The 16,415-nt window shown below is 40.8% G+C and overlaps 1 protein-coding gene across 8 annotated transcripts in view; it reads left to right on the forward strand.

Annotated features, from left to right (window-relative positions):
• The window catches only part of PCCA (propionyl-CoA carboxylase subunit alpha), a 416,711-nt gene that overhangs the window by 380,738 nt on the left and 19,558 nt on the right, over positions 1-16,415 (forward strand). Inside the window, exons 22-23 of one of the 8 annotated variants that reach the window (XR_011528233.1) lie at positions 11,238-11,372; positions 14,033-14,132. The exons of the other annotated variants lie outside the window; for them this stretch is intronic. The gene's annotated coding sequence lies outside the window, so the exon portion shown is untranslated. The remainder of the gene's footprint in view (positions 1-11,237; positions 11,373-14,032; positions 14,133-16,415) is intronic. 8 annotated transcript variants of the gene reach the window in all.

The following is a 16,415-nucleotide window of genomic DNA, read 5'->3' on the forward strand; positions in this document are numbered from 1 at the left end:
AGTATGGGCATTAACTATGTTTATTCTTCAAATCCATGTGCATGGAATATCTTTCCATTTCTTTACGTCATCATTGATTTCCTTCAGTAATGCCTTATACTTTTCGTTGTATGGGTCCTTCACTTCCTCGGTTAAATTTATTCCTAGATATTTTATTCTTTTTGTTGCGAGTGTAAATGTGATTGTATTCTTGAGTTCTCTTTCTTTTAGTTTGTTATTAGAGTATAGAAATGCAACTGGTTTTTGTAAGTTGACTTTGTACCCTGCAACTTTGCTGCAGTTGTTGATTATTTCTAATAGTTTTCTGATGGAGTCTTTAGGGTTTTCTATATATAAAATTCACGTCATCTGCAAACAGCAAGAGTTTCACTTCTTCATTGCCGATTTGCATACCTTTTATTTATTTTTCTTGCCTAATTGTTCTGGCCAAAACGTCCAGTACTATGTTGAATAAGAGTGGCGAGACTGGGGCTGGCCCCGTGGCCGAGCGGTTAAGTTCGCGAGCTCTGCTGCAGGCGGCCCAGTGTTTCGTTGGTTCGAATCCTGGGCGCGGACATGACACTGCTCATCAAACCACGCTGAGGCAGCGTCCCACATGCCACAACTAGAAGGACCCACAACAAAGAATATACAACTATGTACCGGGGGGCTTTGGGGAGAAAAAGGAAAAAATAAAAAAAATCCTTAAAAAAAAAAAAAAGAGTGGCGAGAGTGGACACCCGTGTCTTGTTCCTGTTCTCAGAGGGATGGCTTTCAGTTTTTCCACATTGAGTATAATGTTGGCTATGTGATTGTCATATGTGGCCTTTATTATGTTGAGGTGTCTTCCTTCTATACTCATTTTATTTAGAGTTTTTATCATAAATGAATGTTGGATCCTGTCACCTGCTTTCTCTGCATCTATTGAGATGATCATGTGGTTTTTATTCCTCATTCTGTTAATGTGGTGTATCACATTGATTGATTTGTGAATGTTGAACCATCCCTGTGTCCCTGGTATAAATCCCACTTGATCATGGTGTATGACCCTTTTAATGTAATGCTGTATTCAGTTTGCCAACATTTTGTTGAGGATTTTTGCATCTATGTTCATTAGTGATACTGGCCTGTACTTTTCCTTCTTTGTGTTGTCCTTGTCTGGCTTTGGGATCAGGGTGATGCTGGCCTTGTAGAATATGTTAGTGTTCTGTCTTCTTCTATTTTTTGGAATAGTTTGAGAAGGACAGGTATTAAAGCCTCTTTGAATGTTTGGTAGAATTCTCCAGAGAAGCCATCTGATCCTGGACTTTTATTTTTGGGGAGGTTTTTGATTACTGTTTCAATCTCTTTCCTTGTGATTAGTCTATTCAGTTTCTCTATTTCTTCTTGATTCAGTTTTGGGAGGTTGTATGAGTCTAAGAATTTATCCATTTCTTCTAGATTGTCCAATTTGTTGGCATATAGTTTTTCAGTGTTCTCTTATAATCTTTTATATTTCTGTGGCATCTGTTGTAATTTCTCCTCTTTTCATTTCTAATTTTACTTATTTGAGCCTTCTCTTTTTTTTTCTTAGTGAGTCTGGCTAAGGGTTTGTCAATTTTGTTTATCTTCTCAAAGAACCAGCTCTTAGTTTTATTGATCCTTTCTACTTTTTTTTTAAATTTCAGTTTAATTTATTTTTGCTCTAATTTTTATTATTTCTCTCCTTCTGCTGATTTTGGGTCTTGTTTGTTCTTCTTTTTCTAGTTTTGTTAGGTGTAATTTAAGTTTGCTTGCTTGAGATTTTTCTTGTTTGTTAAGGTGGGCCTAGATTGCTATGAATTTCTCTCTTAGGAATGCTTTTGCTGCATCACATATGAGTTGGTATAGAGTATTTTCATTTTCTCCAGATATTTTTTGATTTCTTCTTTAATTTCTTCAGTGATCCTTTGGTTACTCAGCAGCATGTTGTTTAGTGTCCACATATTTGTCGTTTTCCCAGCTTTTTTCTTGTAGTTGACTTCTAGTTTCATAGGATTATGGTCAGTAAAGGTACTTGATATGATTTCATTCTTCTTAAATTTATTGAGGCTTGCATTGTTTCCCAGCATATGGTCTATCCTTGAGAATGTTCCATGTGCACTTGAGAAGAATGTGAATTCTGCTATTTTTGGATGGAGTGTTCTATATATGTCTATTAAGTCCATGTGGTCTAATTTTTCATTTTATTCTAGTATTTCCTTATCGACTTTCTGTATGGATGATCTGTCCATGATGTAAGTGGGGTGTTAAGGTCCCCTACTATTACTGTGTTGCTGTTAATATCTCCTTTTAGGTCTGTTAATAGTTGCTTTATGTACCTTGGTGCTCCTGTGTTAGTTGCATATATATTTATAAGTGTTAGGTCCTCTTGGTGGATTGTCCCTTTTATCATTATATTCTGCCCCTCTTTGTCTCTCATGCCTTTTTTATGTTGAAGTCTACTTTGATATAAATATGGCAACACTTGCTTTCTTTTGTTTTCCATTAGCTTGGAGTATCATTTTCAATCCCTTCACTCTGAGCCTGTGTTTGTTTTTAGAGCTGAAATGTGTTTCCTGGAGGCAGCATATTGTTGGGTCTTGTTTTTTAATCCATCCAGCCAGTCTCTGTCTTTTGATTGGAGAATTCAATCCAGTTACATTTAGAGTGATTATTGGTATATGAGGGTTTAATGCTGCTGTTTTATCAATTGTTTTCCGGTTGTTCTGTATTTCCCTTGTTTCTTGTCCCATGTATTTTGGACTGCCAATTCAGTTTGGTTGTTCTCTATGATGGTTCTCTCAGTTTTCTCTTTATTTATCATTTGTGTTTCTCTTCTGATTTTTTGTTTAGTGGTTACCGTGAGATTTGTATAAAAGATCTTGTAGATGAGATAATTCATTTTCTGATAGCTTTTTATGTCCTTAGTCTAAGCAGGTTCCATTCCTTTCCTCTTCCCCATCTAAGTTATTGTTGTCACAATGTATTCTGTTATGTATTGTGATTTTGTGGTTAAAATGAAGTGATTATAATTATTCTTGGTTTTCCTTCCTTTTATCTTTAATGTTATAAATTAAGTGTTTCCTAACCTTTTCTGATACAGACCTGCAATTTTCTGATTTTGTCTGCTTCTTTATTTCGTTGCTCAAGCTTTGTAAACCTTTTATTTTTGTTTTTCAGGTATGAAGGCCTTCTTGATCATTTCTTGTATCTGGCGGGGGTCGGGGGGATCCTGTGATGATGAACTCCCTCAGCTTTTGTTTATCTGGAAAAGTTTTTATTTCCCCATCATATCTGAAGGATATTTTGGCTGGATAGAGTATTCTTGGCTGAAGGTTTTTGTCTATCAGCGTTTTGAATATATCATTCCCCTCTCTCCTAGCCTGTAAAGTTTCTGCTGAGAAATCCACTGAAAGCCTGATAGGGGTTCCTTTGTAGGTTATTTCTTTTGCCTTACTACCCTTAATATTTTTTCTTTGTCTTTGACTTTTGACAGCTTTTCTAACATATACCTTGGAGAAGGTCTTTTTACATTGATGTAATTAGGACTTCTATTAGCTTCATTTAGTTGCAGTTCAAGCTTCTTCCCCAAGTTTGGGAAGTTCTCAGCTGTTATTTCTTTGAGCAAGCTCTCTACTCCTTCTTCCCTCATTTCTCCCTCTGGAATACCTATCATTCTTATGTTGCATTTCCTAATTGAGTCAGATATTTCTTGGAGAATTTCTTTGTTTCTTTTTAGTCTTAGTTCTCTCTCCTCCTCCATCTGAAGCATTCCTATATTTCTGTCCTCTAAATTGCCAATTCTGTCCTCCATAATATCAGCTCCGTTATTTATGGCTCCAGATTTTTCTTTGTCTCACTCATTGTGTTTTTCACCTCCAACATTTCTGATTGGTTTTTCTTTAGTTTCCATCTCTTTTGTGAAGAATTCCCTCTGTTCATTAATTGTATTCCTGATTCATTGAACTGTCTTTCAGAGTTTTCTTGTAACTCGTTGAGTTTTTTTATGATAGCTGTTTTGAATTCTCTCTCATTTAGATTGTAAATTCCTGTGCCTTCAGGATTGATTTCCAGGTGTTTGTCTTTTTCTTTTTGGTCTGGAGTATTAATATACTTTTTTATACTATTTGTTGGGGTGGATTTCAGTCTTTGCATAGTGGTAGTGTTTGGTCACAGATTCCACCTGCTACCACTGTGGCTGTGCAGGAGCTGTGTAGCCTGAGCCTGCTGTGATCCCTAGCAGCTCTGCCTGCCCAAGCCTGGGTCACTCCTTGGGACCACAGTGGCACTGTGGGCTGTCCCACTGGATGGGAAAGCAATCACGTGGGTGCTGAGGGCTGCCACTGCCGCTGCCTGCTCCTACAGTCCTGCTGAGGTATGCTCCCACCTTCAGGCCTGCAGCGGTACTATGGGCATTCATGGCAGCCAGGAAATCATTCACCCGGCTGTGTAGATCCACTGCCAGCTCTTCTTAATGTGACTCTGGCTGTTGTGCTGGGTAGGCAGGTCTTCTCCATGGGGTCCAAGCTTGGGCCACTCTTTGGGACTGCAGCAGCACTGTGGGCTCTCCCACCAGATGGTAAAGCGATAACGTGGGAGCTCAGGGCTGCTGCCTCTTGCTCCCACAGTCCCACTGAGACACACTCCCACCTTTGGGGCTTCAGAGGTACTATGGACATTCATGGCAGCCCAGAAATCTTTCACAAGGGTGCACAGATCTGCTGATGCCTATTCCAAGGTTGCAAAGGCTGTTGTGCTTGGTGGGCAGGTCCTCCCCACGAGACCGAGCCTGGGCCACTCCCTGGGACTGTGTTGGCACTGTGGCCTCTCCCACTGGATGGGAAAGTGATCACGTGGGGGCTCAGGGCTGCCATCACCTGTTCTTGCAGTTGCACTGAGGTGTGCTCCCACTCTTGGGGCCACAGCCGTACTATGGGTACTCTAGCCAGGAGGGTAGTCGCACTTATGCACAGGGCTGCCAGGGGGCCAGAGAGTGCTCACCTGTCTTCACCACCTCCCCAGGGGCAGTTCATCCACTTTCATATTTATAGCTGTGCTGGTCTCTCAGGTGTCCTCTTGTGCTGTGTGAGTATCCTCTGTTGATCAACAAATGCCCATTTAGTTGTAGTTTGAAGAGGGAGAGATAAAGGGATCGGCTTACTCTGCCATGTTACTTACATCACCTGTGAGCATACATGTTTATTGCAGAGAAAAATTTTGTATTCTGCTTGCATACCTCTTTTAACAAGTTACTGATTCAATTCTCTGATTCTGAGAACTTGGCAATGACAGCAGACAAGACTTCCATCAACATTGTGGGCAAATAATTGCTATCAATTCATGCCATTGTAGAAAACCATGAGTTGGGGTGACTGGTGGAGACTTTTCTGCCTGTCACAGATGCAGTCTGTGCATAGGACACTACAAGTTTCCTTCCGTTTTTCAGCATAGATCTGCTTTACCACTTCTAAAACATCAACAGCCTTTGCTCTTTCCAAAAGGGGCTTAGAAAATAAGATTGTTTCCTTTGTCAGCATTGGTGTTCACATGCTTGTGAAAACTAGAGTTTATTGCCCAGGACGATAGTCATCGTCCCATTGGAGTGCTTGGCAGAGAAACGGTGTTTCTACCCATTTCCTGAGATATAAGATATTAGTGAAATACTTGTGATTCTGATGTTGATGAGTTTTAGTGTTTGACAGAGATACTGTTCCCATTTTTCTCCTGGCCCAGACATCACTCTTTTTAGACCACATGGCTTCATCCTCATATTTCCTGTACTAGGTGACCTCTTTTATTTGGCAGGATAATAGGCGAGCCTGTAGGATGCCTCAAGACAGACTTTTATGTTGGGACAAGTTATATTTTAGTAAAGTTAGTTCCAGCCTTTCATCTCATGCCTTGTCTTGATAAACAGTGTGAGTTGCCAGTGTTTCCAAGATAGACTGTTTGTTGCATCCATGCTTCCACTGCAGAGCACTTTGCCGCAGAGAAGCACATTTGTCCCATCATGCTCAGTGACAATAATAAGACCAAAGCTCATGTGAACTTTGTCATACATCCTGATGTAAACAAATTTTAAATATATTTGACATTAAAAAAAGTTTTTGTGAGGCCGGCCCCGTACTCAAGTTGTTAAGTTTGTATGCTCTGCTTCGGCGGCCCGGGGTTTCACTGGTTCAGATCCTAGGCGCAGCCATGGCACCGCTCATCAGGCCATGCTGAGGTGGCGTCCCACATGCCACAACTGGAAGGACTGACAACTAAAATATACAACTATGTACTGGGGGAATTTGGGGAGAAAAAGAAAAAAAAAGTTTTTTCTTTCACAGATGACTATTTTCAAAACAACACTTCTTTCCTGGAAGAAGCCAGGAAAAAAATATTTTCTGTATTACTGATTCATAGATTGCCTGAGACTTTTCTCTACATGCTAGTATTTTATTGTCCCCAAGTTAAGAGTCTCTAACAGAGTTTTGAAAGAATATTCAATTAAATCATGCTTCTCTCATTCAGGGGGAATGAGTAATAGATTCATGTTTTTACAGATTAGGTGGACAATATTTGATACCCATTGTCAGGTCACTCTACCTCTGAACTTAAATGAAGTAAGAAATTGGGCAAGAATAGAGTCCCAATATCCAGGAGAAGAGAGAACAATCTGGTTCAATCCACTTTCTCCCAGAACATTCTTCAGATTGAGGCAATTAGTTTTAAAATGAGTGGAGTTATCAGAGTCTCCATATTCCTATAAGATTGTGGAAAGGTTGAAAGTCAAATAAAAGTCAAACTTGTTCCATGTATAATTTCTTCTTGAAGATGCCAGACCAAAGGCAATAGTGATCTAGCACTTATATTTGTTGTCATCTGTTGAGACTAGAATTCTCCTTGGGATGTATTATAATTTTTTAAATATTAAATTTTCTTTTGAAGGAGTTTGTACTTACTAAGTTTGTGTAATAACATATGCATTCCATTTGAAGTTACTATGCCAACTTTTCGAAGACTTTTTAGCTTCTCCATAGTTTCTAATAAACTGAGAGATCAAATGAATACTCCTCCACTTGCCCAGCTATTGGGCATTATGGCTGCTTTCAGCCCATCCAACGTCTGTAGACATTTAAAGAGAACCCCTCTCCAGAAGATGCTTTGAGCCCAGTGGCATTCTCCAACCTCAGGTTACTTACTTAACTGGAGAGGCCTTCAATCTATTTTAACATATTTCTTTCCCTAACGTCACCCTTCTAATAATGTGTATGTTCTAATTCAGGGACAGCAACATTGGGGTCAGAAAAATCAATGAGAGAGTAACTATAGACACCGAAACTCTCTCAGAACCTTGAAACGTCAAATGGGCAAGACTGAATGTCTGCAAAGTTACATTAAAGATGTTCCTTCTCTGAACAGGGTTAGTAGTCAGCTCAGGCTGTGGTAACAAAAATACCACAAACTGGGGGGCTTAAACTGCAGAAATGTATTTCCTCACAGTTCTGGAGGCTGGAAGTCCAAGATTAAGGTGTCAGCAGGTTTGGTTTCTTCTGAGACTTCTCTGCTTGGCTTGCAGATGGCTGTCGTCTTTTGCTGTGTGCTCGCATGGTTTTCCCCTGCATGTGTGCCCGCAGTCCTGGTGTCTCTTCCTCCTCTTATAAGGGCACCAGGCCTGCTGACTTAGAGCCCCACCCTCATGAGCTCATGTAACCTTAATTACCTCCTTAAAGGCCCTGTCTCCATATACAGTCACATTGGGGGTTAGGGCTTCAGCATCTTAATTTTGGGGACACACAATTCAGTTCATAACAAGAGTCATGGTAATAGCTACCATTCACGGGGCTCTTTGTGTGCTGGGAATTGTGGCAGATAGTTCCCACCTGTTATCTCATTCAAATCTTAAAATAGGTCTGCAAGTTTTTTACCACAGTTAAAAAATTCTAGAGCCCAGCCCAGTAGCTTAGTGGTTAAGTTTGGCATGCTCTACTTCGACAGCCCAGGTTTGTGGGTTCAGATCCTTGGCATAGACCTAAACCACTCATCAAGTCATGCTGTGGTAGCGACCCATATACAAAATAGAGTGAGATTGGCACAATGTTAGCTCAGAGCCACTCTTCCTCAAGTAAAAAGAGGAAGATTGGCAATAGATGTAGCTCAGGGCCAATCTTCCTTACCAACAAAAGGATTTCTACAAAACAAGCAGTATTCTCCCCTGTTTAACAGATGAGGAAATGAGTTAACATGTGATAAGCCACACAAAGTCAGGCTCTGAAGCCTAGTTTTATAGAGTACACCCCTATACTCATAACTCTTAGGTTTATCAGTGATTATCATATCTGAAGAAAGAATACGTCACTAAGAAGATTTTTCTACCTAGATCAAGAGTCAAAGAAGCATTCTTGAACAGCGTATGTTCAGCTGAGTTCAGGGAAAGAAGGGCTTCTCAAAGGATGTGAACTGAAGTCCCTGCTATGGACAGAATGTTTGTGTCCCCTCAAATTCATATGTTGAAACCTAACCCTCAGTGTGATGGTGTTTGGAGGTGGGGCCTTTGGGGGGTGATTAGGTCACGAATGAGATTAATGCTCTTATAAAAGGGACCATAGAGAGATCCCTTGCACCTTCCACCATACGAGAAAACACCAGAAAGATGGCCATCTGTGAACCGTGAAGCGAGCTCTCACCAGACACCGAATGTGTCAGTGCCTTTGCTCTTGGACTTCCCAACTTCAGAGCTGGGAGAAATAAATGTTTATGAGCCACCCACTGTATGGTATTCTGCTACAGCGGCCCAGATGGTCTAAGACAGTCCCCTTGGAGAGGCCATTCCAGTAGTAGAGAAGGGCACCTTGTGTCCATACTTCTTCAAGTGTGGTCCAGACCAGCAGTTTCAGCATTTCCTGGGAACTTGTTAGAAATGGCAAGCCCCAGCCCAGTCCTGAATCAGAAACTCTGGAGATAGGGCCCGGCAATCTGTGTTTGAACCAGCCCTCCAGGCGAGTTTTGATGCTTCTGGTTTGAGAACTGCTTGTGCTGTTTTCGTGGAGAGCACTGCTTAAAGTCAGCCGATGCCTCTTCTTCTGGTTCCATGTAGCCACTGACCGTAATTTATGTACCCACACTACGGGTACAGGGTGTGCTAGTTCCCTTTATAAATATTTTTCTGATCGTAAATTCTTAAGATGATTTATACATCAGTGTCTTGTGAGTTTGATGAGCAAGTCCATCTAGCTGAGAATGATCCATTCTAAGCTTATAGAGGAAGTCTGCTGTCTAAGCCTGTGAAGCAGAGGCCCAGACTGTGATCCAGGGTAGATTCGCTCAGGTAGATGCCATGCAGTGCAGCTGCCCAGCAGCAGCCATCCTACCACACCCTCACGGGGCTCTCTCTTTCCTGTACTTGCAACCCAGAGGAAGGAATTACAGACCAGCAAAGAACAGCTGATGCTCAGTTCTCCTGGTCCCTGGATTATAGACACAAGTGAAATGTTTCCTAGTCTTGTTTCATGGGCTATGTTGCATGTAGCAGTAAAAGAGCTGGGCATTTTTGAATTTGATTAGACAGTTATTACTTACAGATTAGTTCAGAGTGGTGATCCTAACTGCTGTGACTAAAGCTTTTGGTGATTGCTTTTGGCATTTCTGGCCCTCTAGAGTCTGAAAATCACTGAGTGCTTACGATTATAAAGTTAAGAGAGCCTTATGTGGACTGGTATGAGTATTAGTATTTGAGATAAATATATACTCATGAGAGCGAAGGACAGGGGCTTCCAGGAAATTATCGTGCGGTCGTTGCAAATGGGCGGAGTGATCTGTTCTATACAGATGACAAGTCACGCTGTTGGGGATAATTAGAGAAAACAGGAACAAAGTTGAGAAAAGGAGAGGGAGGCAGAGCTGACGGCAGAGGACATGATTTGTCAACTCAGCCTTGGAAAGTGTTGGCGATGCCAAGGGGGAGCACACCAGGACCTTGGAGTCATGCTCACAGCTAGGCCTTACAGTCCTTGGGGAGAAGGGAGCCGGACCGCAGGCGAGCGGGGCTGACAGGCCAGTGGGGGCTATCCTGCTACATTCTGGAGTTGTCGTGGGCAGAGTCTGGGTATTATCGAGGGGGGTTGGGACAACACAGGGATATGTGGGGATTTGCCCCTCTGCTTCAGATGAGCTAAACGTGTAAAAAGAAAAATAAGTTACCTAAAGTTCTTTCTGTCTTAAATTCCCAGTATTTAAAAGTTTATAGTGTGTCAACGATGTTGAATGGCAAAATATCCCTTTTAAAATAAGCTATCTTTATTGTTTTATTTTACCCCGTGTAAAAGTATTTGTAAAAATATATATTTTATGCTTTTATATAATTGTGTGAGTAGATTTATAAAACAAATTGTTAACATGACTTCAGAGGAGTGGGGTTGGAGGAGACCAGGGGGATCGTCAGCTTGTTCTGTACACCTCTTTATTGTAGGGCTTGTACAACAAGCCTATAACTATTGTTAACTCCATAAAATGCATCTTAAATTTTATAAGAGCTTTCAAAGTTCGCTCACAAACTCAGGCCCCAGTTCTCTTTTTCTTGTAAATCTCAAGTTCCTCAAATATGAATTCTCCTGCCATGAGAAATTAGAAACATAGACCCAAAGTCTGGGCAAAGATTGTGATAGTCAGATCAGCATAGATAGGGCAAAGTTTCCAGCCAGGAGAACACTCAGGAGAATTGAATGGAAGGCCAAATTATCAGGCTAAAAATATTATCAAACGAAATTCGAAATGAGGAGAATCAGCATGAAGAGTTAAGTAAGCTATGTGTTTGTGTGCGCTTGAAAGAGAGAGAAATTTAGATCCCTCTGTTTGATGCATTCTAGACCCACCCAGAGCAGCCTCCAGAGTCTGCCCAGGGAGTATGCCCGAGAATTCTGGTGCCTGAATTTTGACTTGAGATATTGTAATTTATAATAAGAAATTGGTCTTTGTCCCATTCCTGGCACAGAGCTCTTAAAACCCTTGGAATTTCCCAAGTGAAATGAGTGATAAAGGAGTGTCTTTTGTTATTCATAACAAGCCCCTTTCAACCACACCAGAGTTCAAGTTAATGAGGTGACTTTGGGAGAAAAGTCCCTTAAGGATGGGGGGGCTAGTTGCCAGGGGAACCAACCAGGTGATTATAAGGTTGGACCTCCAGGGAGGGGAGAGGGGATGGAGGCTGAGTTAATCACTAATGGCCAGTGAATGGCCATTACTAATGAAGCCTCCATAAAAAACTCTAACTGAAGGTGTTTGGAAAGATTCTGGATTGCTGAACACATGGAGGTGCTGGGAGGTGACAGACCTGGGGAGGGCATGGAAGCTCTGCAGCCTTCTCCTACACCCTGCCCTGTGCATCTCTTCTGTCTGGCCGTTCCTGAGTTGTATCCTTTTCTAATAAACTGGTAATCCAGTAAGTAAACTGTTTTCTGAGTTCTGTGAGCCATTTTAACAAAGTGTTGAACCTGAGGAGGGGTTGTGGGAACCTCCAGTTTACAGCCAGTCAGTCAGAAGTGCAGGTGACAACCTGGACTTGCAATTGGCATCTGACATGGGGGACAGTCTTGTGGGACTGAGCACTTAACCTGTGGGATCTGACACCATCTCCTGGTTGTGACAGAACTGAATTAAGTTGTGGAACACCCAGTTGGTGTCCAAAGAGAACTGGAGAATTGATTGGTGTGGGGGAAATGCCCACACACTTGGTGGTGAGAAGTATTCTGAGCAGAGTAGAGTATGAAAAAGAGGGTTTTTTTCTTTCACTTAATTTCTCCTCTATCTGTAGGCATGTATTAATAATAACAAAAATAGTAGTAATAATGGCTATTAAATATTGAAATGGCATTTACTGTGTTCTGAGCATTCCTCATGTAAGGACTCAGTCTCACAAGAATCTTTTGAAGTAGGCACCGTTATGACCTACAGTTTATAAATAAAGAATCCAAGATGTAGAAAGTTTAAGTAACTTCCCCAAGCTCCCAAGTGGTGGAGTTAGAAATCATCTGACTCCAGATCCTAAAAGTTAAACCTTTGCTCTCACTGGCCTCCCCACCCAGGAGGGTTTCTTTGAGAGGCTAAAATCAAAACCCTACCTCATATTGGTCATATCCTTTGTCAGACTCATATTTATATTTATATTGTATCATTTGTGAATGTCTTTTCTGTTTGGACAGATTATGGTGGTTTGAGGTGAGGAGCCATTTTTCCCTATTTATTTTGTATTCTTATATTACCCAGATACACTTGATAAGTGGTTTGGAATGAATGAACCAAACTGTTTGCCTGATCCACTATGCACCTCTTGAAGTGTGTAAGGAAAGACAGCCAGAGACCCTTGCACTGCCAGATCTAGAAGCTCTCCTAATATCAGAACCAACTTCCTTTCTTTGATCTTTAGAGCTGGACATGGTGTTTGCAAAATTTAATCCATTTACTCCCAAATGTGGAACCAAAGAGCTAGAATTATAACAATTGAAGTTGCCAGTATTATCATGTCTAGTTGTGTTTGCTTTATCTTTGTATATTTTATTTTCTGAATTTCTGACCAATACAAGGCAATGTTTTGGCATATTAGATTCTGAGTTCCGTCAGTGAATTCATAATAGCAAAAATATTTTATCATTTAAAAAATCCATATAAAGCCAGAAGTTGGGACGTCCCTGGCTTTGGCATGCTTCCCAGGCCTCTAGTGTTTCAAGTCACCACCAAAGAACCTACAAAGGAAGGCCAAGCTCCCCATCTTTTTTCCCAAAGTTCACTTATTGTGCACCCTATAGACAACATTACCTGAACTTGAGATGAGCAAAGAACAGTTCACATAGAAAAGGAGGAAAAAGGCGGATGGGGACCATAACAAAATGGTACACTTTCCTACCTGTGTGCTTATTTACATAATTGTGTTTTTATAACATTTCCTGTACTTTTCTGTAAGCTGTAGCTGCCCTAATTATAGATTTTCAAGAGAACACTTCATTGTACCCCAAATTATATAGTACTTTTAAAAGGTACCTTCTTACTGGTTTACCAGATACCTTATAAACTTGTAATTACATAAAACAATTCAGGATACAGAATAGAAACAGCCTGTACTGTTAACAGATGTTGGTATTGTTACATAATTGAGTACAAGGCTTTCAAAGATCTATAATATTTTTCTTGTGTAAAAAAGAAAGAAATGACTCATTATAGTCATAATGTGTCACGGAGACTCCCGATCAAACAGAAGGCACACTTTCTATTTTGTGAGCTCTCTACAGTACATTGTCAATGGCCTTGCCTCTGTGAATGGGAAAGTGCTACTTATTCCAGCAAATTACCTTTGTGGCACCTGTCCCTGCTTGTTAGACAGCTTGTGGGCACCTGGGTGAAGCAGAGGCTGGGCCCCTTTATCGTGGCACACCTGCACGTGGTGTCCCCACAGCGCCCAGCTCCGGGGAGCTCGCCCCGTGAACAGACCCGCACCTTCAGGAACCCGCTGAGGACTGTTCTTGGCGCTCTCTTTCCTGCGGACTGGGGGTGGGGCTGGCTCCCTGGACAGCAGCTTTTCTTCTGTTCCATCATTTTTGGGTCTGTGTTTAAGACACAAGTGATTCAAACTACAGGAAAGGTAACTTCAGTGGAACACAGCTGAGGAAATAAATCCTGTTACTAAGTGCTGAGTTTAATGTTTCATTTCAACTTAATTTTCAGCACTATTGTTGAAAAAGAAAAGTTGTTTATCTTAGGATATTAGGTTAGATGTTTGTATTATTGACATCTCCATGGTTTCCTCTCCAGAGGAAAATGTCTTTTGAGAACAAGCCAGAGACACATATAACTTACCAGCCCACTCATTCCTTCAAAGATTTTCATATTAGCCTTAAGGTGGGTCTTCTTTTTCTCTAAGGAAACTTTCCCTTTTTTAACAAGGATTTTGAAAGATGAGTTACTGAAGTGGGCTTCATGTGTTATTGTGGTTTTGTTTTGTTGGAATTTTCTTCCCACCTCTCTTTTTGTGATTCTTCCCTCAACAACTGTCCTTAATGAAATCATTGCTACCATGGAGGCTCCTTGTGGCACACTGATTGGTCCAGCAAAAGACTGAAGTTCAAGAACCAACTTGGCAGTGAAAGAATAAAACCTTGAGTATAGATTGATTCATAAATGTAAGTGGACGAGTGTTGAAAGCGACGCATTATGTCACTGCAACATATTGACATTATCAATTATATGTCATTAAACAGCTAAGCTAACTGAATGGTTTACTTTGTGTTTAACTGCCTTTTTCAATTAAAGGGAGCAAATGCTGAGGAACTGAGACACAACCTCAGAAACCATATATTTTCTCCTGTTAACACCAGCATCGCGTGAGGGTGTGTTGGCTGTTGCTGCGGGCTGTACTGTTCTAGTTTAAATGGTTTAAACAAGTAATTAATGACTGGGAGCAGGCCATTACACTGTTTCCAGATCTTTCCTTCACTGCACTTCCATTTGTGTCACCTAGCTGCACACTTGGGAAGTCTTATTTCACAGTAGTTCACACTATTTTGCTGACATTTGTTTCCATATCCAGGGCCCTTGATGTTTCTTCATAGCTTCTTTTGTTTTAAGTATTCTTTAGCAAGATGACCCAAACCTTAAACTGTTGAATGTGCTATTGCAATACAGCTCTTCTGTTGCCTCCAACAAAGAACTTCTAGGCTTTTTTCAGGTTTCATGGTGATAACTTGAACCAGACCTTCTAGTTTCTTGGGACATTGTTTTATTGTCTTGCAAGTCAATATGGTATTCGTATTTCACAAAGCTGAACTATACATAGTATTTCTCAAATGTGCACTTGCAATAAATGGATGTATTATCTGTTACTCTGAAGTTGAGAATTTGGACTGTTCAGTGACCCACTGTATTGGTTCTCTGTGTAAAATTTTGTTATAACAGTGCTAATTACCAAGCAACTGAATCTGTGAAAGGGCGCACAGCAGTAATTTGCACCTTACTGTTGATTTGCTATTAAAAAAATTATGAACACATACACGGGGTGCATGCACTTGATTTATGAACTTCCAACGAGCACGTTTATCTGTGGATCTTTAACAGTGCGACTTTTTGAGGAGAGCATTTGGTTTCTATGTTTTGCTTCTGAGATGTTCATTTTACCCTAATAAGAGCTGTTAAGTGCTGAACAGGACATTTTAAAAGGGAAGAGTAGCAGTTTGTAGTAAGACTGAAGCTTTTAAATTACTACGTGCTTTTGTTTATTATTTTTGCTAGTTTTAGAAAAAACAAGAAAAAAGATCTGCTTTCTAGTTCCTTCCTATCGATGTGAAATCATGAACTGGAATAGTCAGATTTTAGTGTTTTGGTGCTGGTGTTGAAATCATTGTTTCAACGGCAGATGGAAATGATTCTGTTCTGTTGGATTCACATCCTGAATAAATGCTCCCATATAATTGGAGTCTATAACGACCTAAACCGGCAGAGTTTCAGTTTGTGTTCTGTCTGCTTTGGTCTATGAGAACAACTTCGAGTCTTGGGAAAGAACTGATTTTGCCGGTGGCTGGGTGGGACACGTCCCTGCAGGTAGTCTGCAAGCGTTACTTACTAACCCAGGGGCCGGAAGCCCAGATGGGGAGTTCTGACTGTTTGAAAACTACGCAGTCCATGTTTTTATAAGTGTATATTCAGATTAATTCCACATACCTCTTATTTGGATTTCTTGTAGCCAGGAACTTTTAAAAGCTTTTGTGTTTTTAAAAAGGAATGTGAAAAATTAAATTTTCTTTCCCTAGTACAAGAGTTTTTCTGTACTTTTAAGAAATCCTGCTCCTGGGCAGAAAGGGAAGGTCTCAAAGGAACCTCATCTCCATACGGTTTTACTCGATAATCCTTTATCCACCATCTTCTGCTCTCATTCCTTTGCTTTCTTGCCTGTGGCTACATTTCTATCTCTGCATCAATTAGCACAGTGATTTATACAACAAGCAAGCAGTTTAGAGGTAATGGTACACAATTAACATCTCATTCCACCATAAAGGGTATGCTAAATACCCCAGTCATTGCTTTCTCTGCCTGGAATTGAAGTAAGTGTTTGTCCTAATTCATATGCTATCTGATGTGAAGTGGGCCTGCTTTGTGCTGCACTACACCATTAATCTAATTACAGATAGCTGCAAATGAAGCGCTGTCTGAGCTGGGAGACTGAAGAAAATAGCCTTTTGTCATTTAGCATGACTCTGTGAAGCAAGATCACACTTTACAGGGCAATACTGCAAAATGGAAATCTCAATAATATTGCTGCCTGTTGCATCTTGTCTAATTACAACAGCATTGTAAACACAACTGGGCTCTGATAGAAATAGAGCTGTAGAGATGCTGTCGTGTGGGTTGTCGGAGAAAGTCCTCCGAGTGCTGTTGGATTAAATGATGCATCCTGATTGACAGCTACCTTG

Source organism: Equus przewalskii, chromosome 16, assembly GCF_037783145.1.
Source record: "Equus przewalskii isolate Varuska chromosome 16, EquPr2, whole genome shotgun sequence".
Classification (NCBI taxonomy): Eukaryota; Metazoa; Chordata; class Mammalia; order Perissodactyla; family Equidae; genus Equus; species Equus przewalskii.